The sequence below is a fragment of the Strix aluco genome, chromosome 3 (genome assembly GCF_031877795.1).
Source record: "Strix aluco isolate bStrAlu1 chromosome 3, bStrAlu1.hap1, whole genome shotgun sequence".
NCBI lineage: Eukaryota > Metazoa > Chordata > Aves > Strigiformes > Strigidae > Strix > Strix aluco.
The window spans coordinates 122,361,708-122,386,946 of record NC_133933.1 but is presented as its reverse complement, the minus strand read 5'-3'; the positions used below and the strand labels follow the sequence as shown (position 1 = coordinate 122,386,946).

The following is a 25,239-nucleotide window of genomic DNA, read 5'->3' as shown; positions in this document are numbered from 1 at the left end:
TTCAAATCACCGCAGAAAGGCGGAATCTCAAACAGACAGACAAAACCTCCTAACCAAAACTGTTAAAGAAAGCACTGACCAGAGACAATGGAAGTAGGTCTTCATTTGGAGTATCACTTTACCCATAAAACTACTAAATTATAATTTAATTTTAAATCTGAACCAAAATCCAGGGATATGTGAACAACTGCAACAGCTTTTTTAAAGAAAAAAAAATGTTGAAAACCAGTTCACTCAGAAAGACACTGCCCTGTTTCAATTCTGTTTCAATAAAGTTTCATTTTTGGGTGTTAGCACTGAGGCAATTTTCTGCCCTCCTACAGACCTCAGCTGTGCTGTGCCACTGTATCCTTGGAGGCATATGACTGCTAACCTGTGAGAGATGCACTCGACCCCTTAACCAAACTAGCAGTAGTTTGGTACAGGCTCCAAAGGAGATAAAGGCCTGAGCCTTAAACAGGATAAGAACTCCTCTAGTTTCAATCTGTTCTCTGAAAACCCACAAAGGAGCAGAGTAACACAATGAGCATCAATGCATATGAGCTTGGAACACCAATCATGTGATTAACACACGAATAGCATGTGGCTTTTCCATGACTCATTTATCCAAGAACAAAGAACAAGAACGTTGTGTGTACAAGGAGTCTCATGCATACCTTTCCCATCACATGTAATTTGACTACGAGCCAACCACTTTATTCCATAAATATGACAGCCTAAGTGAGCCTTCTTTGAGCTCTCCTGGCTAAGCTGCCTGGCTGCATGGCCGTGATCTCCCCTTGAGCTAGGACGCCTCTCAAGGTTGCTCCTCGAAGCAGAGAGACCTTTTACCAACAGCAAATCTTTGGTAAGCAACCAGTATCGTGCATAACCTTGTAGTATGGTAACTTTGATTTTGTCTTAGTAACTTTGATTCGTGCCTTGGTAGTTTTAAATCATGTTCAAATGATTGTGCTGTACAGTAATGGAGTGAACCTGGCCATCGAACATGGTTAAGTCACACTTTTATGACATCATACTAAAAACACATTTGGAAATACCTTTGATGGTGATTCTTTAGGCAATCTAAATCACCCATTCACAACACAACCCCATTTCAGCAGGAGGAAGGGAGCCGAGCATTGGCTTCTCCAGACTGACAGCTCATGTGAAGAGCTGCCTCCCTACGCAGAAAAGCAGAGGGCTCTGAGACCTCCTGGCAGGGGAAAAAAAAAAAATACATTGTCTGGCTGTGAAACCATTGAATATTTATAGCATCAGGTGGCAGACTGCGGCTATGGCGTGATGTCAGTGGATTACTTGCCTGTCATGAAGGTGGTGTGCCAGGGATGAATCCCAACCCAGGCATGTTGCCTCGTGTGCCATTAACCCCACCAGCGTTGACCCAGCAAGGGGATGAGATGTCAGGAGCAGGCGAGGGGAGAGGGTGTCTGCCTGTTGGGAAGTGGAGATGGGATAAGACAGCAACACAAAGGGGAGGTGCATCCGAGTTGTGCAGTGGAAAGCTCTTCTTGCTCTGCAGTTTTTCAGGCTTGCATGAAGGTGATGGGAAAATATTTGCAGAGGGTTTTCACCCTGCTCTTGCGCAGAGTTCGTATTCACTCCAAGTTCCTTTCAAACCTGAAGTGAAGAATGTTTTAAAATCCACAAGGGGGAACACTTGAGGAGAAAAATACCTTTTGGTCTCCTGCAATCGCTTGGATTAGTGGTGTATTTTGGAAAGCCTGGCTGATAAATATTTCAGGAATAATGAAAGAGGACTGTACCTGCAGCTGGCCTGTGGGATTTTAATGAGACAAGCTCTCTGATTTGCACTGCAGCATTTGCACCCAAAAAATAAGCACCATCCTGACTTCCCTGTGCAGATGGGAAGCTGGAGAGTGGCGCCCCACCTCTTTCATTACCCCAAAAGGCTTTTTTTCCTAAGGTGCATTTGGTGTCAGCCCATCCAGCCAAAGATAAGAGCTGCTTATCTCATGCAATGATGGAACAATATTTCATTGATAAGTTATCCAAAGGGCCATGCACCTACATAAAACCCTGTATGTGTAAAATTAAGATTGTGCCTTTCTTCCTTGTGTCCTGTTACAGAAGCTCCAGGCTCTTTGCAAGCAATAATTAAGCTGCATTTGTGGAAGGGAGCACAAGGCACAAATAGCCCTTCATGCCTCCTGTCACTCACAGCATTCTACCTTGATGTGGGCATGTGCTTCTCTTTAAAATAAAACTTCCAAGTCCTTAGAAAAATGCAAGGAAAGCAGAGAGTGCTCTGGTGTGCTCTGACCTCCTTTGGGTGCTTCATGGATTGCCTCCAAAGTTACCTGGAGATGATCTCTCAGCAGTGGTGCTGGACTGAGGGGCTAAACCAAATCACATGCATGTGCCCGAACCCAGGCTGTGCTAGTCCTGCTCCCCAAACCAGGACAGCAGAAGTTATGCCTGGTGGTGAACACGGAGGGAGCCCTTGGCCCGTTACTTCATTTTTCATGTGCGTGCAAAGAAACCCAGCCCAGCCCTGTCCTGAGACACTGCCTTGAGCAACCAAGTCAAATAAATACAACACACTCTTGGCAAGGGGGCTCGGGGGCCCTGCCTTCACAAACAGTCATGGGAGGCTGGAAATCAATTAGCGGGGTTTGTTGACAGCAACTAATGAGGAGCCCTGCTTCTCTTGCCAGCTCCCTCCAGGGCCTCCTCAGGCATCACTGTGAGCCAGCGCACCCAGCCCTGCTGTGTTGTCTCCTGCTGCTGCAGACAGGGTGGGAGAGGTGCTTGGAGATGCAATTCTGCAAATCTGCATTGTGTGACAAGGAAATGTGGGGGGTAGGTGGGAGAAAGAGGAGGCAGTGTGCGGTGAGGGGAGCAGGGTGGGCTGGTGAAAGTCAAGGTCAATGCCCCACTGTTCACTCTGCATGGCTGGGGGCTACCTTGAGCTACTTCTCCCAGGTCCTGTGGAGCAAGTGTCCTTCAGGAGTGCTCTCCAGGTCTGCAACACCCAGCCATTTCACCCAAAAGTTTAGTTATTTTCTCCAGGACCTTTCCTTGATGTGAACTGAAGCAGTAGGTGGGGAGAAGAGGGAGAGTCTCTTCAGAGTTCACACTTGATGCAAGGCAAAACACTCAGGTAGATGCACCCAGGTTTCCTTTGCTGGTACCAGTGGGAAGACTCATATGGGTACAGACTTGCAGGAATGGGTGTTGTCTTCATACATGGGTTGAGATAGGTAATTTTTTGATGATTGAAAGTACCTGTTGCTGTTAACACCAACACAGTGCCACCAAGGGAGAGACAAAGATGGAAAACAGGAGTGCTCAATTTTGCTATAAAAAGGCTGAAATGGTTAGCAAAACCCCAATCACTTTCCTCACTGTCGGGGTGCCCTTGCTTCTCTCCATGGCTTTTAGGACTAGGAAGCTGTAAGTGCTGCTTTGGCAGTTTGCCTGTCTATTGCAGCAATTGCTGGTTCCTTATTTATTTGCCTGTTGTTAATGACTCCCACTGCTGCTACCTGCGTGGGGACAGCCTGCTCATGATGGTGATGACGGGAGAGGGTTTGTCCTGAGCAAATTTGAAGCCCGGGTACTCTGGCGAGCTCGTAAAAGGAGAGACAAGCCCTTGGAAAAGCCACAGAGTAGCTAAAACATGAGGCTAATCCAGGCAGAGCATTTGAGGGGACAAGGCAGGGTGTGCAGGGATGGGGCAGAGGGCTGGAGCTGCTGCAAGAATTGCAGCCTGGCACCCAGACACCTCCCTGCTGGGTGTCTGCTCCCATTCTGGAGCATGCATCCCAAGAGGCCTGAATTTTGAAGATAAGTGTTAGCTGCAATGTTGTTGCAGCAGCAGTGATCTAGGGACATGAGCAAGGTAAGATTTGTAGGGAAGATCTATTTTTCAATAGTTTGACTGATTTCACTAGGGAGAAAAAATGGATCTGCTTTGAGCACGTTATCCAGGTCTTACCTCTTGGAGAAAAGTCATACACAAAAGCAGATTCCTCAAGGAACAGATAGACCTAAGCCCTACATCCTCCCCTCTCCTCCTCTTCCCTTCTCTCCCCTTCCACTCACCACAGCAGGGCTGGAAGAGGCACTATCATTTACTGCTTGGCTAGTAAGAAGTCTCCAGACATGGGTGACCATAGTTTGTTTCTCCACTCTCTCTGAATTAATTTTAACTTAATTGACTCTGTTAAACAGTGTTCTGGAGTTTGATGTTCCCCTAAACATAGACATTATTTCATGGTTTTGTATGCATAGGAAAAGTAAATGTTCTTTAGGCCATCAAGTGCATGTAAATAACTATGCCTCCATAATATAGACATGAGGGTATGTATCTGATTTTAATCCCCCCCTAAGATGAATGTAAGGATTTGTATTTTTACACTACCTATTCCCTGCAGCAGGGGTTGATAGCAGGTCTCCCTACTCCTGGGCAGTACCCAGCATTCACACCCTTTCTGTCCTAATGAACACAAAATAAAACATCTTTCATAGAAGAACTTACAGAATCCCTGTCCAGAGTCTCCGCTGGCCAGACACTTAAAGCATCTACCTGCTAAGAAGGAGGCATGGGCTTGTCTCCTGTAAGGGAGGCACAGCTATGCACGTTACCCCCAGCAGCTGCCTAACCACTGACCTAGGACATAAAACACAGGTCTTGACACGTCCTCCCCAGATGTGTTTTAAACACGGTTTGATCCTACTCAGCAAAGAAGGCAGCTGAGGCATTTCTGGGTATGCCCAGAAACATGCCTGAATCTGTGACATCCAGTTTTGCCAATTTACAAACCTCAGGGTGGGTGTCCACATCTGTGTGATGAGAATAAGCCTGCTGACAGTGGACCTGGCTTTCAGCAGCCTCTCTGAAATTTGTTGTGAACCACAGATGGAAAATCACTGGCCTGAGAGACATAAATGTCAGTGTCTGAGGGGTTTACAGACACTAGATGCACCAGGACTAGGCAGCTCATGAGTTTTCAAAGGTCAAACTCTGAAGCTAGATCCTTCAAATGGCAGTCAGGAAGCCCAAGAGTCACCTGGGTCTTTTTGTGCATCATAGTCAACTAAAAAGAATCTCAAATTTATACATATATACACATTTCATTCTTCAGGGCAGTAGCTCCTAAGGCAATCTGACAAATTTTTGACATCTAGCTGGATGTCTGAGCTCAGAGAAACAAGGACACCCAGCTCCCACTGGCTTCCATCTTTAATGAGGAAAGTGTGACAGTGCCCTGGAACAGACAACGCTGGGGAAAAAGGAAAGTGGTTTATGCCTTGCCCATCACTTTCTCAGCTCGTTCCCATTTACATCTTTAAGAATGTGGTGCTATAATGCAGCATGCAGATGAACATGAGAGAAAGCTACATGTTCCTAAAGTCCAAAAAACTGTACAGTCTCCATTTCCCTAGAAACAAATTTCCATCTGCGTAGGGATGAGCCTTTGGGATTGTTCAGTAGATTTTCCATACCCAAAGATAATGTATATATTAAATCAGTTTGTTTCTTATCTGATTCTGGATTTTTTTCACTCTTTTCAGTATGTAAATTCCTCCATCCTTTTAAAGGCTGTTCTGCCTATAGTCTGAGCAGCTCAGGATGTCTCCAGCAAATCCCCATGAACTGAGTACAAAGGGTGGCCCCTTTTTCCTTTAACACCACTGCCTTTGATAACATCTCTAATAGTCAATCACCTAATTCCTCCTATAAGAGTGTGAACATAATGACAACCCAGAGGAAGTGCTTACAGGAGCCAAAAGGAAATTGTTCTCCTTGCTCTGCTTTTGCCACACTGGGATTTCCAGTAATGAACCTTGGACTGGCACAGGATGCCAGAGCCCGGTGGCTGGGGCCCAGCGATAAGCAGCTGCTAGAGCAGTCTGTGGGGCAGACGGTGGAGGCGATGCCGTGCTGTGGGCAGCAGGACCTTCTTGCCTTCTCCAGTCCTACACTCGTGAACATGACCTGTCGCACCGAGACTTGGCTACCGCCTTTCTGACACCAGCCTGACACCTCAACAAAATAAATACAGCAAATGGGAGCAGAATCATCAAGAGAACCTAAAACCTGTGACTGCTTTTGAAGAAAATCTCCACAGGTATTTTGATCTTAAAGGGCTTACCATGTGGCTTTTGTATCTCAATCAATTATTTGGCACCACCTTCACGTAATATAGGAGGGATTGGTATTTCATTTAATTAAAAGGTTTAGTAGTGAATTTAAGAACAAAAAGACAGATCTGTATCTCTGTTCCCAGGATTTCCCCAGTGTTGAGATATTTCTCCTTTATAGGGGCTGGGGGAAAGCCAGAGTCCAGTCCCTGTGCTCCATGTGGACAGACACAATGCTTGTGTGATTTGTAGCATTATGCAATGAAAATGGCCAGGAATGACTTGCTGGGTATTACTATTGTTCATTTGCTGCTATAGCCAACTTCCATTTTCCCATGGAAATAGCTAACGGTAGAGAATCTAATAGGTTTCCAAATGTTTCCCTGTCCTCCAGGATAAAACTGCTGGGTTTAGAGGTTAGATTAAAAGTGAGGAAATTGCTTCAATAAGGTGAAATTTCTGTTGATACTGAAACCTTTCAGAAACCTTTGCTGCATTCTGCCAGTTTTGTCTATAACCTGAGCAAGTCCTCTACCACCAGGGTTTAAAATAATAAGGTCAGGTTGAGATGAACATGGTCTTTCCATGCTGACAAAACCCTTGGCTTCACGGCTGGCCTGGGACCACACACTGAGCCTGAACTGGGGAGTGCTGAACAGCTGGGATGCCTCAGCACGTCCCTGGGATAGCAAATGCCACTGCTGCTTTGTCCTGAGGACCATGACACTGGGTGTCCCAGCAGAGGTGCTGGCACTGAGGGTGGCACCTCCTAATTGCAGCCTGTGGTGGGGGAGCCAGCACAGAAGAGCTTTCTCCTTCAACATCCTTCCTGTGCCTGCTGCTTCCTGACACATGTCCCCATCCCTCCAGTGGGGTGGGTGGAGTTTTGTGCAGAGCTGTGCTCCAGGCCAGCCCTATTCTCAGAGGTGATTTACCTCTGCCCTATATCCTTCCATCCAGTAGAATTTAATTCTTCCTAAAGTCACATGTCCCATCCTTGGCCAGCCTTCACTCCCCACTGGTATGTAACCAGCATAAAGGCAGACCCCTCCCATACAGAGAACAATTTTTTTGTCTATTAGTACACCAGAAAGACATCATTGTTTCAACACACAAACATGGGGCTGAGCTTTTATTGGAATGGCCCAGGAGTTTACTCTGGCCTGGGGTTGCAGGTGACCAGCTGGGACAGCCCTGTCCACCTCCCCCATCTCTGCAGCGCAGGAGCAGGGACACCCTCATGTCCCAGCTTCAGAGCAGGGGGCTGGACTGCTGCAGGTGGCACTCGTGCATGGAAAGACTTTGCACTTCAATTCTCTTTTCTTATGAAATTATCTGCTATTACCAGTGTCTACAGCAAAGTGCCTTTGCCCCCGTGTTGCCTTTTGTTCCTCCCAGCTGCAGGACACCTGGAGACACAGTACCCTTTGCTAATGGCAAAGAGCTCCTCCCCATAGCCCCAGGATATCTGACCCTTCAGGAGAAGCCTCTCCCAGGCCTGATCCTTGGATTTAGTTGTACATAACCTCAACAGACACTGAGAGTAGAGAGGCACAGCTGAAAAAAACAGAGGATGCCACTGACTCCTGTATGAAAAGTCCTCTCTGCACAGCAGCATCACCCTTGCAGTGACACGGTGTCCTCACCTGAGCTGGGCCAGATTTTTAATTTATGACAGATTAATCAAGCTGGGAGACATCTGGAGCTTTTGCAGACAGTTTGATGAATCCCCTGCAGGGCAGGGTGGCTTCTGAAGAGCTGTTTGGTCTTGAATGACTCTAGATCCAAACGCTTAAGTTCTGGGATGGGATCCTTGGTAATAGATCTTAGGTCCATGCAGCTGTGCTCAGCTCTGCACCAGCTGGAGATGCAGAGGTGGGACTGAGTGTTGTGCTGCTGGTTTCCTGAAGCTGAATTTGGCCATAAGGTGCCTTTGCGCTGGGCATATCTCTTGCTGGTAAGCACTTTGTTCTTGTGCAGCGTGGAATAGTGGCAGTGTCAAGCCCCTCTTGTCCCTTTAGAAATTCTGTGTGAAAAACATTGCCCAGAGAAGACAGGCAGTTAAAAATAACCCTGCGGGCAGCGGTGACTAATGTGCTCATACACACAGAGCTGCCTCTCCCTCCCTCTATTGCTGATGGTCACATATGTCTGCTGTGCATGCCTGTGGTCTGCAACCTCAGAGGGGGCTGCAAAGTGAGTGATGGATTTACATTCACTGGGAGAACATCCGTTATCAGTGATGGTCTCGGTTTTAAGGCCTTCATCTCACTACCTTCATAACTGCTATAATCTGGTGGGAAAACTTCCTAGTTTCTAGCAAACACCCTACTCAAAGACTGTGGTAGCCATTGTCTTACTGTGCCACCTGGTCTGAGTTCAGCCCCACAAAGGAGAGATGCATTTGCTAAAAAATGATTTGTACATGCAATAGGAAAGAAAGCTCCATGCCCTTTTTCAGACACACTTTTTCATGGCCATGTGTTTCACCAGGTCTGGTTGTCCTCTCTTGGGGAACATTGTTTCAATAACAAATCCTCCAGGACTCCTGCCTGCGATGGCAAAATGTCAGCTTCTGTTGAGGAAAGTTTGACACAGCATTGTAAGGCTCAGACATGGTGTGAGTGACTCTCTGCCATGAGCGTGATGCTCCCTCTCGGCCCCCAGCAGTGCTGCCCAACCTCTTCTCAATGCAGGCTGTGCTACCCCCATCCTTTCTCAGCTCTCCCGGGATGTGCCCAGGACGGTGAGCTGGGCTCAGGGGCAGGTCTCAGCATGGAAAACCAGCCCTGCCCAATGACACATATGCACCCTGAGGCACTTACTCCAGGTATATACAGCCATGGCTGCCCTCTCCAAAATCATGGTTTATGCTGAAAGTGCAAATGCTTTAGCTCTGGGGTGCTTTGTCCTGCCCCAGGGCACCCCAGACATACAACACAGAGCAGTTTCATGTGCAGCCAATGCAGGGCTCACACAGCAGAGATGTTCCTGTGCTCTTCTGACCAGAGTCTGGTCAGGCGTGGCACAAAGCAGAGCTGCTGCTAGTTCTCTTCCACGTGCACAGCTCAGTGTTTAAAGAAACCATCCAGGACTATTCACACTTAAGAATAAGCTGTAGCATTTGAGCAATTTCTGTTGGCTTGCATCTGCCATACAAAGCAGGCCGTGCTTTTCTCTTGAGGAAAGATTTTCTTTAGGTCAAGTCTTTCAAGGACAGACTGCAGCACTGCTGCTGAGAAAGTGTTTGGCTGAGAGACAAAGGTTTTCTCTTTGCAATGTGGCAAGCAAGTCTGCTGTGCTGGGGTCTTTCTCTCCTGTGCCTGCACCTGGGCACTGAAACACCTGTGTTTTTAGTAAGAAAACCTCCAGCACTGAAACCCAGGACATGGAGAAGATCAGTTTTCAGGACTGCAAAGTTCTTGGAGAGGAAGGGAAACAAGAGGAGATGGATTGACAAATGACCTGATACTAGTCTATTAATATTTGCAGGAGGAGCCCATACCTGATAATGAGCAGCTTCTGAGTCTACCTCTTTGGGGAGCAGATACAGTTCCAGACCGAGAGGTAGGCACAAGAGTATTCAAGTGTTTATTAAAAAGCACCTTGCAACCCTACAAGTAGATGATCCCCTGCAGGATCTCTAGTCTTGAGACCAGTTGGCACAGGGGAACAATGCCATCGTAGGAGTGGTCCATGGTGTGAGCTGGTTCTCACACTGAGGGAGACCATCATGGCCAGTCGTGTGCCAGGGACCACCAACCACCTCAGCATCATAGGCAAAAAGTCCTTCTGGTGCCTGGCCCCCAGGGCAGGTGCAGATTGCCTTTTCCCAAGGGTCCAACGCAAGCACTAGGACTGCAGCTTTGCTAGGACATTTACTGGAAGCTGCAACGTGAAGCAAGAGCACAGTAGTTCTCATAATTGCCTTTTTTCTCTCTATGGTACACGAGCTTTTTACATTGACTCAGTCCCAAGGAAGATGTTTTCAAAATAAAAGAAATTCCCAAGCTAACTATGACTTCCCAAAGGATGTTAATTAAAAAAAAATGTGCTCACCATAACAAAAGATGACTGGCAAGGACATGTGGAAGATGGTAAAACTATTTAGTGGCATGTGAGCTTAGAAGGAAAGCTCTGTTTCCCATTACACAGACCATTTCCTATAAATCTAAGCTTGAAGCAGTTACTTCAATGAGTGTCAGCCAGGTTTTTATTTTTTTCTGTACAGTTTTGAGTAACACATGACTAACAGGCCTAACCTCACTGATAAATGCACACAAGGCTTGTTGCTGATGCTTTGCACCAGTGTAATTGACTTTTATGGAGTTGCTCCTGATTTGCACACGTTAAGAGGCTTCGAAACATGACCGCAGATTGGCAAGTTATCACACAGCACCTCAGCAGCAGCAAGTGCTCAAGCGTGATCTGAGCCTTGGGCAGCAGAGGTTAGGTTTGACATCATTTAGCTTGCAGTGAGAGAGGATGCAGCTACACCGAATTGCCTCATATCTCCCAAAGGCTGAAATGTCAGTCCAGACAGTCGTCACAACTCCCACTACGCATGGGAGCGAACATGTCTGACCCTCTGCCAGGCAGAATATGCCTCCCATTCCTCAGGATGCTCACCATGCCCTTGTCATTGCCCCTGGCTGTTTTAGGATGTTATCTCCACTCCCATCCAGCAGTGCTGGCTCCAGCCAAGCTACACATCCTGCCACAGACTCACAACCTGCTGGAGCCTTATACTGGCCAGTGTTCACTAAGGTCTCATGACCATTTAGCTTTGTCAGTAAATCCATGCCTGCTGAGGATGACTGGTCTCCAACCAGCACAGCTGGAAAGAGCTAGATGGCACATGGGGTGGCACGAGGGAGGGATTGCTGTGCACCTTTTGGAGGTGCACCGTTTGGTGGCACTGCCTCCTCAGAGATCTCCACCACCAGAAGTTTCATCCAACCCCAGTTGTGGATAAGGAACAAGATGTCCCTGCTGAAACCCAGGGGGCCCTGAAGTAGTAAATGACAATTTTAGGAGATGAAAACAAAGTCACAGATGGGCAGAAGGAGGAAAGCACTTGTGCCTGCCTGTTTGAAGTCAGTGAGAAATCAGCCTGGCAATGGGCTCTGCTGCCCTATGAGCTTAGCCCATGACTAGGACTCTGTAAAACCTGCTTCCCATTAACTGACCCAGCCCCTAAAGACCTCCACCCAGTGCCTCACCATGCATGTTAGGGTTACAGACCACAAAACTGCACTGGCTGTGTGGTGGCCTGCCAGGGACCTTCCACATTAGGCAAGCACCCTGTCCTGTTTCAAGAAACAGCCCTTCTTTGTTGAGCTGTAACCTAGAGCAAAGGTCTATTTAGTGCTTTTTTCCACATAGATCAGGCAGTGCATGCTGCAAGCTTGGATACAAGGAGGAAACAGGAGAAGCAGCAAGAATGGCATGGGGGGAGTTGGTTAAGCTCCTTGCAAGCCAGGGAGTGGTTGGTAGCAAAACATTGAACTTCCGAATATTACTGGTAATTAATAGTTCAAAACCTCCAACAAAATAAAGTATTTTAAAATATTGTATGTTTCATGAAAATTTTATACGTGGCATTTTTTCCAACAGTCAAACTGTTAAAAAAATTGTATTCATCTCTCCTTTAATCTGCCCTTTTGTTCATGAACTAGCTAAGTGAGGTCAGAGAGAAAGAGTGAAACAGCATTTTTGGCAAAGGGAAGCTTTTGATATGTCACATTTAATAGAAGTAATAAGTACACAAAATCCCAGGATCTATAAAGGGCTTTGTTAATTTGCATCTCTATTGGATATCTTTCCCTAATTATCTTTTTGTTGTTGTTGTTCTTACTTCATTTACTGTGTGGATGAGTATCAAGGCATTTCCTCTGCCAACTGGGGAATGGTTGACACAGTTCACTGGAGAGCTGGGACCCTTGAGCATAGACCAGTCATCGAGACTGCCGCAAGCTCCCTGTCACAGAGGTGAACCATTAGGGAGAGATGCCCACAGGGACTTCAACTTCTATGTTCCTGTCTCTGTAGTCAGAATGTTTTATAGCCCGTGAGGTTGACTGAGCAGAGGCGTGGCATGCCAGATGTTATTTGTGAATCCATGAACGGAGTCAAAACACAGAAGGCTGGAGTCAAAATTCTGGTTTCTGAGGGACCCTTTATCTCTGAAATGTTTACAAATATTGAAGTCTGTTCTGTGCCAGCAAGGCCAGGCCAGAAAAACCCTCTCTTACATGCAGTCTTTTCAGCAATGGTGCTGTTTTACCACATCTTTTAAAGACTGACATATTCTCCCATAAAACAGGAGTAAGTGCCTGAAGCCTACAGGAAAGCAAACATCACTCCTATCTTCAGAAAGGACTAGAAGGAGGACCCAAGGAACTACAGGCTGATCAGCCTTAACTTCATCCCTGGAAACCATTTCCAGGTACATGAATGACAAGAACATCATCAGGAGTAGTTAGCATGGTTTCACTAAGGGGAAGTCGTGCTTGACCAACTTGACAAACTTGTATGATGAAATGACTGGCCTGGTAGATGAAGGGAGAGGAGTGGATAGTGTCTGCTTGGACTTCTGTGAGGATTTTGACACCGTCTCACATTAGATCCTCATAGACAAGCTGTTAGTTGAGCAGACAGTGAGGTGGACTGAAAACTGGCGGAATGGCCAGGCCCAGAGGGTGGTGATTGGTGGCACAGCTCTAGCTGGAGGCCAGTGACTAGCAGTGTACCCCAGGGGTCTATAACTAGGTCCAGTCCTGTTTGACATCATTAATGATCTGGATGAGGGGAAAGAGGGTAGCCTCATCAAGTTTGCAGGTGACACAAAATTGTGAGGAGTGCCTGATATGCCAGAGGGTCATGGTGCCCTCCAGAGACCTCAGCAGGCTGGAGAAATTGGCCAACCTCATGAAGTTCAACAAGGCAAAGTACTGCACCTGGGAAGGAACAACCCCATGCACCAGTATATGCTGGGGGCCACCCAGCTGGAAAGCAGTTTGGCAGAAAAGGATCCGGGTATCCTGGTGGACACCAAGTTGAACACAAGCCAGCAACGTGTCCCTGTGGCAAAGGCAGCAAATGGTAGCCTGGGCTGCATCAGACAAAGTATTGCCATCAGGTCAAGGGAGGTGATCCTTCCCCTCTACTCACCACTGGTGAGGTCACAGCTGGAGTTCTGGGTCCAGTTCTGGGCTTCCCAGTACAAGAGAGTCATGGACATACTGGAGACAGTACAACGAAGGGTCACGAAGATGATTAAGGGTCTGGAGCATCTATCCTTTGAGAAAAGGCTGAGAGAGCTGTGACTTTTCAGTGTGGAGAAGAGAAGGCTCGGGGAATCTCATCAATGTATATAAATACCTTAAGGGAGGGTGGAAAGAAGTCAGAGCCAGGCTCTTTTCAGTGGTGCCCAGTGACAGGACAAGAGGCAGTGGGCACAAACTGAAACATGGGAGGTTCTCTCTGAACATTAGAAAACACTGGTTAGAAACCAGTGCTGGACAACCAGCTTTAGGTGGCCCCAACTGAGCAGGGTGCTTGGACCAGATGACCTCCAGACATCCCTTCCTACATCAACCATCCTGTGATTCTGTGATGACCCACAACAGCAGGAAAGTCATATCACATATTGAGGTATTTCGGTGGCCTCTGTTGAAGGTGTTCGCTCTGGAGATCACTAGCTCTTAACCCAGCTTCAGAGCTGGAAGAAGAGCAAATTGCCACAAGACTCAGTGCCTACCAGCCACCCAGGGACAGCCCTCCCTTGACTTTTCAGCCCAGATCACTGGTTTCACCCACTCCTGTGTTCTGGCGGGTGTCCCTTGTCTGCTACCCCTGTTGCAGCAGCTATGACAGCACCCTGCCTGCTCCCCACAGAGCATTTCTGTGGAAGTCAAAGAGGACTGAGGGCAGGGGTTTACACATCATTTTGGCCATTGTGGCTCCCCACCTCTTGTGTTACTTAAACCTTCATTCTAGATGGAGAGGCTCCTTGTTCTCACAGGCCTCTTCACTTAAGCTACCATGTTTTGCCTGTCAACTTGCACTCAAATCCCATGCTGTTTATCAGTGTACTTATTTTCTCTGGAGGAAGGTGAGCAATTTAATTAACACTGAATTTTAGCTTGTAAGAAAGCAGGCTTTCTCACTAACAGATGAAGATTAATGTAGATCCTTTCCCTTTCTCAAGACTTTATGCTTGGTTGGCCTAACTCCTCACATGGATGCAGCCTGCATGTTTGAACAAGGAGCAACTGTTTTTCAGGCATCTTTGGCTCCTGCTATGCTGAGATCTCCTTTGTTTTCTGCAGCACAGTGGTGATTGATGTATCTTGCACCCATGTCAGTGCCTGAAGCTCAAAAGCTGAGGATGCTGGGCAGGCTGGAGCTGGTGAACTGCAGGGACTCCAATGAGCTCTTTAGCACCCTCCAGCCATCTAAATTAGGAAAAGGAAGAAGCACAAAAATGGACTTTTTCTAAAATACTGAGACAAACAGTTTAAATGCTAGCTATTTCTCAGCAGCAGAGTCCACACTGTAGTTTGAACAAACTCACAAACCCCCTCTGGCTCCTAATTAACTCCTTAAGTACTGTAAGGTCTCCCTTCTCTTCTCCAGGCTGAACAACCTCAACTCTCTCAGCCTTTCCTCCTAGGACAGGTGTTCCATCCCTCTAATCATTTTTGTGACCTCCTCTGGACCCACTCCAACAGTTCCATGTCTTTCTTGTACTGAGGACCCCAGAGCTGGACACAGGATTCCAGGTGGGATCTCACCAGAGCAGAGTAGGGGGGGAGAATCACCTCCCTTGACCTGCTGGCCATGCTTCTTTTGATGTATCCCAGGATACAGTTGGCTTTCTGGAATGCAAACACACATAGATGGCTCATGTCCAGTTTTTCATCCACCAGTACCCCCAAGTCCTTCTCTGCAGGGCTGCTGTCAATTCCTTCATCCCCCAGCCTACATTCATCACCCAGATACTGGGGGTTGCCCGACCCAGGTGCAGGACCTCATGAAGTTCACATGGGCCCACTTCTCGAGCTTGTCCATGTCCCTCTGGATGGCATCCTGTCCCTCAGGCATGTCAACTGCACCACTCAGCTTGGTGTCATCTGCAGACTTGCTGAGGGTGCACTTGATCCCACTGTCTATGTCACTGATTAAGATATTAAACAGTACTGGTCTCAATACGGACCCCTGAGGGACACCACTTGTCACTGACCTCCATCTGGACATTGAGCCATTGACCACTATTGTCTGGATGTGACCATCTAGCCAATTCCTTATCCACCGAACAGTCCACCCATCAAATCCATGTTTCTCCAATTTAGAGAGAAGGACACTGGGAGCAGACTGTGTCAAAGGCCTTACAGAAGTCCAGATAGATAACATCGGTAGCTCTTCCCTGGTCTGCTGTTTTAGTGACTCCAACATAGAAGGCCACTAGGTTGGCCAGGCAAGACTTGCCCTTGGTGAAGATGGGCTGGCTGTCTTGAATCACCTCCCAGTCCTCCATGTGCCTTAGTGTACCTTCTAGGAGGATCTGTTCCATGATCTTCCCAGACACAGAGGTGAGGCTGACAGGTCGGTAGTTCCGAGTTCTCCTTTCTACCCTTTTTAAAAATAGGTGCAGTATTTCTCTTTTTCCAGTCACCAGGGACTTCACCTGACTGCCATGACTTTTCAAATATCATGGAGAGTGGCTTGGCAACTACATCAGCCAATTCCCTCAGGACTCTCGGATGCATCTCATTGGGTCCCACAGACTTATGTATGTTCATGTTCCTCAGGTGGTCACCATCTAGAGGAGGAGCTGTGATCAGTGTGAACATTGTGTCCCTTGAATTAGAGGTCTCCACCACTCCTCCCAGGGATGCTCTCCTCCATCTGTGCCTGCTGCCTCTCCCTTCAGACCTTTTGAGAAGAAGCTCTGGTAGAGGCAGTTATTGCTCTGCAGGACAGGTGCACTTGTGATCCTCCTGCAGATGTCAATGGAGCCAAACTGGAATGGTACTGCAGGTTTTACCCTTCCCTTTGAGCCATCTGTGCCCCTGAGGACCACCCCTGCTTATCCAGGCTCATTGTTGAGTGTCATAGTGCAAAGTCATCCCTCCCTCATTGCAACTGCAAGTCTCTCAGACCGTGATAACCCCTTATGGGAAAGCTCAAAACCTGATCATCAGAAGACCCAGAGATAAGGAAACTCTTGTAATTCTCATGTGTCTGCTCTATGAAAAGAAGGCAGCCCTCATTCCACTTGCTCCAGTAATGAAGAATTAGAGGTGGGTTGAGGAAAGATGTGGAAACTGAAAGGAGAGTAAGAGGAAGCTTGTGGAAACCCACCAAGGCTGCTCTCACTCAGAGCATCAGCAAGGACCTCTGTTGACTATCAGGCCAGAGGAGAAGCTATTAGAACACAGCCCCTGCAAGACATCTGACATTATTGCTGCTGCTGGCCCTTTGCCTGCTATTTTATTCCTCCATCCCTGGAAGGAGGAGACCAGTGGAAAAATATTTGCAACTTATTTAGCATGTATCCATGCAAAATTTGCATGTCCAGAACAGTTTTCTGGCTCTGCAGAGTCCCAGAGTGGTGACAGCAGCAGTTTGCTGCAGGTTTTGCCCTTGCACATTTCTTTCTGTTTCCCTCTTCACATGTTTTTGCTTCTGCTCCTCCCTCCCTTTCAGCTTTCCACTGGAACTTGAAGTCAGCATCCCTGCAGTGAAGGGGGAAAGTTTGATACAGCTGGCTACTGGAGAGATCCCAGACCAAAAAAAAGACCTACAGCAATGAGGTCTGATACTGTACTGACACTGGAGATATCTCAGTGATGTCCCTATCATTACCACCACCTCACCTGCCAGTCTGACTGGGGTATCACTCCTGGTAGAGGCAGTGGAGGAGGAGGGTGCTGGAGCCTTCCTCCCCCCCTGTAGCATCGCATCCTTCTCAGGGAATTTCTGAGGCCAGGGAGAGAGTTGGGCTTCCCCAGCATTTGCAGAGCTGTGCAGAGCCAGGCCCAGGAGCTGAAGGAGTGGGTCCGATCACCCAGTACTGGTAGCTCTTCACATTGTGTTGCAGATGTGTGGAAACACAATGCTACTGTGACACTGGGGTATCACTGTCTGAAGATAATGTGCAGCAGACCTGTAGCAGGCATGCATCCACAGTTCCCCCAGTGCTTTGTGGCCTGAGAGGCTCAGCAAAGCTGCAGTCCCCCCTTTCCTCTGCTCCATCCCTCCTGCTTCTCCGCAGGAGTCAAGCCAAGTCCCATTCCTACCTGAAAGCAAGAGCTTACTTTGCAACCAACTCAAAATGCAGTGACAGAAATAACCTTTCTTTAATCCTTCTTCCCTAAGAGGGACTCAGCCTCCTCTTTTCAGCAGGGAGACTGCAGTTTGACTGCCCCTGCCTTGCCTAACCCTCTATTTCAACATGCTTTATGCTCTATTTTTATTCCTTTTCCTCTTCACCTCCTAGAAGTTTCTGCTGTTGCTATGACTTTTCAAATAAGCCTTGCTGCCTTCAAATGGGCCTCATTTCTACTTCCTGAACTGTTTAAACTTTCAGTAGTGACCTGTTAAGCCAAGCCTTTATTAACATCACACAGTGACAGAACTAAGAGACAGTCTTGTGCTCAGTACATCACCATCACACCCTCTGTGTTCAAGAGGGTGATAAGCAATTGACACATGCTCAGAAGTAGTCCTGACACACCGGGTGCTAAAAATAAGTATATAGTCATAGCTGGTTACCTGAGCACTGTCAGGCTCTCTGTATAATCCACGGGGAGACATGAGAACCTCCAGAGGATAATTCAACCTCCTTAAGATACGTACTGTTTTCTGTTTGTCTACATTTTCTTAATCTCATTTTATCTACCTTCCTAAACATTTTTGCAGAATTTAAATTTTGTTCAAGGTAGCATTTAAGGTAAAATATCCATGCAAATTAGATTAGTTCTGGATCATTAGATGACTTCCCAATTTCTGAGCAAACATTGCCAACCATTTTCAGAAGTGCCAACACCCAATGAATAAACCACTATTATCCTTGTGGTTGCAGACTTGTCGTCTCCTGAGATGTAAGCAAACAGCTGGCATTATTCTACACCAGTTAAATAACATAATTTCACAGATATTTTACACTAAGAGAAAGCATATCAACAGGCACTTTAATACCTGGGAATATAATTTCCAATTTGGGAAACCAAGAACTCTGGGAAGTGCCATAAGCAAAACGCCATTAATATAGCTAAAGTGCGAGTTTTGGGCTTAAATTCATAGAATAATCGAATTTGAGCACCAGACTACTTTTCCAGGTGCCACATTACACACAGGCTGTTGACATTATTCTGTGTCCTCCTGCATCCAAGGCCTCAGCAGCTACTACCTGGGCATGCCTGGCACAAATCAAGTGTATTGCTGTCAGCAGCGTTTTAATGTAGCACAATGTCTACCTTCAGGAACATACCAGAAAAGCTTCTATTCATCTTCTGCGTGACAGTGGTCAGAGCTTTCACCTGGAGGAAAATCTTATTTTCTTGACTACCTTTGCCCCCTCCTCTCCAAAACCTGTACCCACAGGTCTTGTATGCAGGAATGCTTTAACCCACTACAGTATGAGGATATTTCAGGTGAAAAACCTTCCCATGACTCCCCTGAGGGCTATAAGGTTGGGAGACAAGGCTCAAGGCTTGGGATTGTGGAGAGTGGAGGCCTTCAACCCCCTGAGTTTGGGGAGAAATGGATGAGAAAATGCCTGCCTCATCAAGGCTGAGGGGGTACGAGCCTTTCCCTGTCACCTTAGTGGGTTGTGCTGTCCCTCTGTGGACCATGGGGATAAGGATGGGGTGGTCGACATCAGGGAAGCCTCTCCTGGTAAGGCAATTTGCATTATATTCTCAGTTATCTTGGGTGAAAATGAAACGTGTCCCAGGAGTGCACAGCCTTGCCTACCTCATTAATTTCTGCTTCAGGCAGCTTCATATAACGTACAACAGGCAGTTTCATATAGCATTGAAGCTAAATCGGTGACCAAAATCCCACTGTCAGAGACTGCAAAGAGCCAGCTGCCACATCCATACACACAGAGTCATTGCGGTATTGCCTTTCAGTGTCCCAGGGGACATGCAAACATTGGCCACAGATAGAAGATCTCAGGACACAAGGTCATATAAATCTGAGTGGCACAAAGAAAGCCCGTCAGCTGAGCCAGACTGCTGCAACGAACCTACAGTTCCTGACATTTACTATTCTGGGACAAAGCAGCCCTAAATGCTCCATTTAAACTCTGGTTTTGAAAGGCTCCTATTTAAATCCAGACAGACGCTGCCGAAGCCAACACAAGTGACACAAAGGCACATGGGTGCCTGGCATTTTCCCACGTGGCGCTCTGGTTACCCCCTCAGAATATGTGAAACCCAGCGTCCTGTTTACCAGAAATGGTCTGGAAGGGCTGAATTGCTTGTGACTATTTGTGGAACCGGCCTCACAACTCAAAGCATCCTCCCAGAACCCAGCACACAGAAATCCACTCGTCCCCAAAACGGGGTGCACCAGCCACAGTGATAATGAATGCAGCTGGTAGTTGCCTCTCACCCTGATAAGTTGCCAGTGAACACAGATATTTTACTTTCTGGACTCAGGGAGGCACAGGAGGAAGGTGTGACACCTCACATGTGGAGGAGGACCCCGTGTACCCCCTTGCTTGGAGAGCACATGCAGGGAGTGGAGCTTGCGGTGCTGGGAAGCTGCTGCATTAACCCTCATTGTGGGGACTGGACTGGATCCCACAACAGCAACACAGTTCCAGCCTCGAGGTTTGCAGAACAATAGCCCTTTCAATCAGTGATTAAACCGGTATCTTTGCAAACTCCGGTTATTTCTGGTTTGCAATTGGCACGGATAACAGTTTGTTGCCCTTTTTCTTATAAGCCGGTTTTAGAGTGTTTTCATCTTACTGAGCTTTTTTAATGAAATACTTTGTTCTTTCTGAACTAATGCCCTAGCTTGTCTGAAAGCAGTTTGATTTCTATTCAGTTATTAATGTGCTTAAGTAAGTATTGCAAGCAAAGGGAAGATAGGTAAAGGCACTTCCAAATCGGTGAATTGGTTGTGATCTCCTTCGACCTTCAATCTTCAGCTGTTGCAGCACAAAATGTAATCTTCCCTGTGAAACTGAAACACAAGAATCTAATGTTGTTTATGAGATTGTTATCCTCAAAAGCGAGGAGGTGATGACCAAAGTTGAAGGAAGCATAGGCTCTCTGTCTTATCCCAGCAGGACACAACTCAGACATGAGGAGGAGGAAAGTATCACTGCTGAACTTTAAAGCCTAAAAATAACTAAATCAGAAAAAAAGCCTGGAAATCTTTTGGCCCTTAAAGAGCTCAAGCCTTGTAGTATGAGATAGCAAAATTAAAGGGTAGTAGGGACTGGAAAAACCCTGCTGAGCATGGTTGGAGTAGAGAGGTAGAGGTATTCCTGCTGCTGATGCTGGGAGCAGTGGGGATTTTCAGCCTCCCCAAGGTGGCCGTGCTTGCAGGGACAGGGACACAAGGGACGGCTGGGATAGGGAGAGCACCAGGCTCTCTCCTGCGTGGGCTCTCCCTTCTCCCTTTGCACTGCAGCACTGAGCAAGAGCAAGATCCCAGTAACATCCCGGAGGCTGATGTTAGGGAGTGCCACATAGCTGCATATCTGCAGTGGTAGCTGATGCCTCAGCAGCCAGCTGACTTTTAAAAATAGTGTGGAGGGGAAGAGAGAGGCAGGTGCTCTCTGGCTTTCATGCTGATCCTTCAGCTGCAGGCTCAGGAGAGGCTGATTCAGCCTGAATTTGGTCTTCTGTCCAGTGAAAGAGCAGGCTATCAAGGCTAGATCCAGGGCTTTGTGATGTAGAAGTAAATCAAATGAAGGTAAAGTCATTGCTGACATCCAAAAGATGAGCCTGGGCTGAAGTAGGCTCTTTTTATTTAATGAAAATGGGAAGAAAAGGAAGATGTGCTTTTAAGATGCTTGGTAGCACTATTTTCTGTTCCTGTAAGGCTCTTGTCTGTGAGAGTGCTGTTTCCCAGGAGTGGAGGTGTGCAGAAAGGCACAGAAAGGCTTTCAGGGCCATTCAGTGCAACACTGTAGATCTCACAGACCCCTGTGCACAGGAGAGCCCATAGCTATTGACTGCTAAAGGTAAATGCATAGGAGAAAAATACTGAGGAAAAGGCTTTTCACGAGATGAGCAACCTCAAGCAGTAGGCTGGGGTGGCAAGTGTCCCACCAGCTGGGAAGTGCCAGGTCCTGTCACCAAAACCCACCAATGCCTCTGGTCTCTGAGCAATGCCTGGACCTTCACCAGCAAACATCCCAGTGCCTGTGTGTCCCAGCGGTACACACCCACCGCTCCCCAGAAGCCCCTTTTTGAATACATAGCATCCTTAGCCAAGAAGACAACTGGGTAAGAAGTCATGTTTCTGAGCAGCCCAGCTTGGGAGGTGTCCTGTCCCCCAGGCTGCTGGCACCATGGGGTGTCCCTAATGCCTCCATGTGGGAAGGAGTAGCATACACTGACCCAGAGTAGGCAGCAGCCAGGACAGCAATGTCCCTCCAGAAGGTTGCTTTAGTGCTTTTAAAGCCATTGAGCTTTGGTCGAACTCAGCCAGTACTAAACTTTGATGGGACCAGAACTGCATCCTGCTGGAGAGGGCAATTAATCTATAAATAGTTTTTCAGAACCTTGAAAAGCACAAAATAATGTATGAACACAAGGTCTTGTTATTAAAACTGATCTGGTCCACATTTCCCCCACATAACCAACATTTTTTCCCAAAAGTATTTAGACCTCAACTTGCTATTACCACAAAACAGGAAAGTTTAACAGTGGTTAGAATAAGCTTCCCTGCTTCACTTACAGCCATCCTGGTTATAACCTCCTTGTAATGGACCACATGATTTAAATTAGTGAGAAGAAGACATAAACACAAGTCTGATTTTCTTCTGAAAGGCTGTGTGCATTCCAAGTGACTTTTAAGAGCACTTCCAATGCTAGCTTTTAAGAGAAACATTACACACTGAGATTAAAGGATTAGAATTTAAAAAGATTTCCTAGACATGCCTGAAAACTTACAAAAAAGGAAGAAACATGTTAGAAGGAGAAGAAAAGATCCATTGTGAACATGGCAATGTCCATTTCTAAAAATTGTAGAAGAGAGTGATGTTCTCCACAACCTGATAAGACGCTTCTTCCTTTATCCATTATGATTTGAGCAACGGAAACCATCTGAAATGAATTTCATCTGTCTGGATTAAATGGGCTCCACAGGAAGTTCTGTTTTCAGTTGCTTAACGGTAGGGATTACACAGCGTGCGTGTTCCCAGCAAATCCTTTTGCATAAGCCTTGATTACCTTACAACGGGAAAGCCTGCTCACCCCAGCAGTCGCTCTGCCCAAGGGGCATGGTGCACTTATAAAAATGCATACTAATAAGCAATTACAGCGTCATGGTACAGGATTCTTGATAGTTAAATCTGTAGTTTATTGATGAGATCAGATTAGAGGCTTAGAGCCTGCCTAGGTGAAGGAGGTTTTTTGGCTAATGAAACTCCAGGTAAATCCTGCAAGTGCCTCAGGAAGCCTTCAGGCAAATTTGACTCTGCTCCTGGCACTACTCTTCTCCCTCTGGGCCCTGTTCAGCAAAGTATGTAAGTACATAAATATATACCCAAGGCTAAGCAGGTAGGTAATGACAGGTCTGAAAATGAACAGGTTTTTTTGTTCTTTTCTGAGGTATCAGTCCTGCTTGTGCTTGGGATAGATGGTGTCCTGCGAGTGTAGGAGCTGAGCTCTGAAGAGGTGTGAGAGGCACAGATGCTCTTCAACAGTGCAGCCAAGGAGTTTACCTCAAGAGGACTTCACTAGGGCAAGCCTGTGAAACTGGGGGGGTTAAAACATGATCCTGGTGCCTCTCCTGCTTCCAGATCTCTTCCACTGACATCTGAGTGATGGTGAAGAAAGCCTCTATTGAATATGAAGAAAACTTTGAAACAGGAGAGGAGAACATCATCCAGCTACATCTTCCCACAGTCTACATATTGGTGACCTTCCATGCGTGTACCATCCAATACAGGTGACAGTAACAGCACTTACCTCCTCTCAGCCAAGTTCAAGACAGGAATAAGCATATCTAGACCATCCCTGATGAAGACTTGCCTAACCTGCTTTCCAAGATCACCATTGGAAGGGGTTCAGGAACTCCCCAGGCAGCTCCTTCCACTGCTTCAGCACTTTACGGTTAAAAATATTTTCCTCGTCTCTCATCCAAATGTTGTTTGTGGCAGCTTCAATCAAATATGTTTTGCCTAGTGCTACCAGAAAGACAGAAAAAGCTGCTTGCTGTCCTCCCTACCACATTCAAAGACACTGCTGCCTGCTCCTCTCCCCTCAGTGATCTTTTCCACTGTAACTTGTCTGCCATTCCTCCTGACTCTAATTTCTTAAACCTCTGTCACAGCTGCCTGTCCTGGACAGTAGCTAGACTTTCTTAAACTGGATTTAGCACACAATCCCAAGACTCATCAACAAGGAGCAGAGCAAAATCACATCCTGTGACATTCTTACTGATACAGCTGACAATACATTTTCCCTTTTATTTAACATTTCATCTATTAATATAAACTCATGCTTGGGGATGGGTTTGATGGTCTTTTTTGGGGGAATGCTGTTTCCTGCCTCCTTTGTATTTGCACATTTGATCCCCCCTTCCCAAATTCAACATTTTACTGCATTTGATTTTGTTGTTTGTGCTTTTCCCCTGACTTATAGATCGCTCTCGGTCCTGCTGCATCTCTCAAGTAGGCTTGCAAACTTCCCTCCAGGGGCTTCATCCCTTCACAAATGAAAGTGCATCCTCTATTCCATTATCTAAACTCAAAGTGAAAAACAAATTGACTAAAATCTCTGCAAACTTTTGTAAAGAAAAATTTGTTAGACAGTGAACTATTGACAGCTTGCCTTTGGGTGCCATAGTCAAGGAGTTCAGTACCTACCTTGTTGTGATTTAATCTCTTTCACATTCTCTTAGATTGTATTTAAGAAATATATATATTTATAAATATATATATATCATCTGGCCATGACAAAATCATTTCTGAAGTCATGATGCAACATATCAGCTACTTTGCTCCTGTTCATGGGACCAGTTATCCTGTCAAAAAAAGGAATCAGACTGACTTATGTGACTTGTTTTTGAAAAATCTACTTTTGATGTATTTGCATTTTATCCTGCTGGTGATTATAAAGTTGTGAATAATTCACGCAGAACCCTTCTGGGTACCAAAGCGAGTCTGACTGGTCTGTCTTCTCTCCATCCACATCCTTCTCCCTTTCCTTCTGTTGTTTGCTCTTCTCCAGCCTGCTGGGATCTCCTCTTCCACCCTCATTGTGCACTTAAAGATAATTGCTAATGTTTCAAGGAGTGCTTCAGCTGGTCCCTCACTTACCCTAGGGTGATTGTCATCTGCCCCTCGCAGCTCATCTAGTTTCTCTAAGTTATGCCTCATATTTAAAACATTTAACTGATCTAAACATTTCAACACTGAGGAAATTACAGGGAAATACCAAATAATGGTTATTATTCATTGATTTATCAGTCTGCTGACTCAGGAGAAGTAATGGATCTTTTATGTCCCATTACTTTCAAAGATACTTTCAAATATAAACATTAATGATAATAGTATGTTTATAACCCTCTTTTAAAAATAACATTTTTGCTACAAAGAAATAATGAAAGATCAAGTTTGAATTTCCTCTTTATATAGCTGTGACTCCTTTAAAGGCTATTCTTTATCTTTTATAAAGTCAAAATCTGCTGTAAAATCAAAATCTGCTTTAAAATCGAACTAGTTTTTTAACCCAATGGTAATGGAAGTTCATAATTTTGTTTCTTTCTCAAATCACTCAAACCGTTGCCATGGAAATAATTCTATATGGAGATGGGTCAAGAGAAAATAATCTCTCAGAAAAGATTGTTACTTGAAAAGCACATAAATTATAATAATTCAATCAAAAGCATAAAGTAGTCAATCTAAAAACCTATGCAAGTATAATA

The 25,239-nt window shown here is 46.2% G+C and overlaps 1 long non-coding RNA gene across 1 annotated transcript; it reads left to right on the top strand.

The window, feature by feature from the left end:
• The first annotated feature begins 747 nt into the window (after positions 1 to 747).
• On the top strand, positions 748 to 25,007 carry LOC141921885 (uncharacterized). The gene is made up of 3 exons (XR_012622813.1): positions 748 to 847; positions 9,604 to 9,678; positions 22,920 to 25,007. It is a non-coding gene; the product is annotated as an uncharacterized LOC141921885 (long non-coding RNA).
• Positions 25,008 to 25,239: the final 232 nt, after the last annotated feature.